The sequence below is a fragment of the Hyla sarda genome, chromosome 1 (genome assembly GCF_029499605.1).
Source record: "Hyla sarda isolate aHylSar1 chromosome 1, aHylSar1.hap1, whole genome shotgun sequence".
Classification (NCBI taxonomy): Eukaryota; Metazoa; Chordata; class Amphibia; order Anura; family Hylidae; genus Hyla; species Hyla sarda.
The window spans coordinates 364,466,526-364,468,474 of NC_079189.1; positions in this window are offsets into that span (position 1 = coordinate 364,466,526).

Below are 1,949 nucleotides of genomic sequence, written 5' to 3' on the forward strand. Positions count from 1 at the left end.
ATCAACTCAACTCAATAGGGACTTATTAGGGTTATAGGTTGAACTTGATGGACTCTGGTGTTTTTTCAACCTTATGAACTATGTTACTATGTTAGAAGGTAATTAAATGGGGTTTTACATAAACATAAATACAGGGATAGAGGTAGTTAGTAGACATGAGCGAACTAACAGTAAATTTGATTTGTCACAAACTTCTCAGCTTGGCAGTTGATGACTTATCCTGCATAAATTAGTTCAGCTTTCAGGTGCTCCCGTGGGCTGGAAAAGGTGGATACAGTCCTAGGAGACTCTTTCCTAGGACTGTATCCACTTTTCCAGCCCACCGGAGCACCTGAAAGCTGAACTAATTTATGCAGGATAAGTCATCAACTGCCAAGCTGAGAAGTTCGTGACAAATCGAATTTACTGTAAGTTCGCTCATCTCTAGTAGTTAGTGTCAGGGACAGATGGGGAGGGGGATTAGGGAAAGTTTAGTTAATGATAGCTACTTTTTAAACAACCACACCTAAGTCACACCTAACAAAGTAACTAAAAACAAACAGTATAAACTAACATTACATAATTAAGAACAATAAAAGAGCACTTGTCACTTCTGTATACTGCCAACTAGTATGCAAAATAAGGTCTAGAGTCTGCACTAACTAAAGTAATGCTACAGGAGGTGAGGACCACATTAAATTATCCTTGAATAGAAAATGACCCTAGGGCTTCTACTGGTCTCCTGAGGGGAGACAGAACAGGGTAGTGTATGGCACATCAGTAGGCTATCGGTTAGGACCAAAGGATAGGGGATAAGATGTCTGATCGCGGGGGGCCTGCCGCTGGGACCCCCCACAATCTCCAAGCAGCACCCACATTCTATGCAGGGCTGCTGCTCCAGTCTCGGAAACCTCTGTGTTTCCAGGACTGGAGACGTGCGTGACATCACGCCATTCCCCCTCCATTTATCTATGTTCCACAAATATTAATTTTTTTGTTTCACAGTAGATTTTGTGGTAAAATGAGTGATGTCATTAAAAAGTACAATCGGTGCTGCAAACAACAAGCTCTCATATTGGTATTAGAGATGAGCGAACTTACAGTAAATTCGATTTGTCACGAACTTCTCTGCTCGGCAGTTGATGACTTATCCTGCATGAATTAGTTCAGCTTTCAGGTAAAGAGAAAGAGTCTCCTAGGACTGTATCCACCTTTTCCAGCCCACGGGAGCACCTGAAAGCTGAACTCATTTATGCAGGAAAAGCCATCAACTGCCGAGCCGAGAAGTTTGTGACGAATCGAATTTACTGTAAGTTCGCTCATCTCTAATTGGTATTTAGGTGAAAAATTGAATGTGTTATGATTTTTAGAAGGGAAGGAGGAAAAAATGAAGGTGAAAAAAAACAAAAAGGGTGTCCTGTCCTTAGAGGAGTACTTTGGTGCTTTTTATTATTAATCCTCTGTGCCCAGGCTGCAAAATGAAACAAAACAAACTTTAAAGGGGTACTCTGGTGGAAAACAATTTATTTTAAATAAACTGGTGCCAGAAAGTTATACAGATTTGTAAATTACTTCTATTAATTTTTTTAATCCTTCCAGTACTTATCAGCTGCTGTTTACTACAGAGAAAGTTCTTTTCTTTTTGAATTTCTTTTCTGTCTGTCCACTGTGCTCTCTGCTGACACCTCTGTCCATGTCAGGAACTGTCCAGAGCAGAAGAGGTTTACTATGGGGATTTCCTCCTGCTCTAGACAGTTACTGACATGGACAGAGGTGTCAGCAGAGAGAACTGTGGTCAGACTGAAAGGAAATTAAAAAAGAAAAGAACTTTCTCTGTAGTATACAGCAGCTGATAAGTACTGGAAGGATTAAGATTTTTTAATACAAGTAATTTACAAATCTGTATAACTTTCTGGCACCAGTTGATTTAAAATAAATTGTTTTCCACCAGAGTACCCCTTTAACGCCCC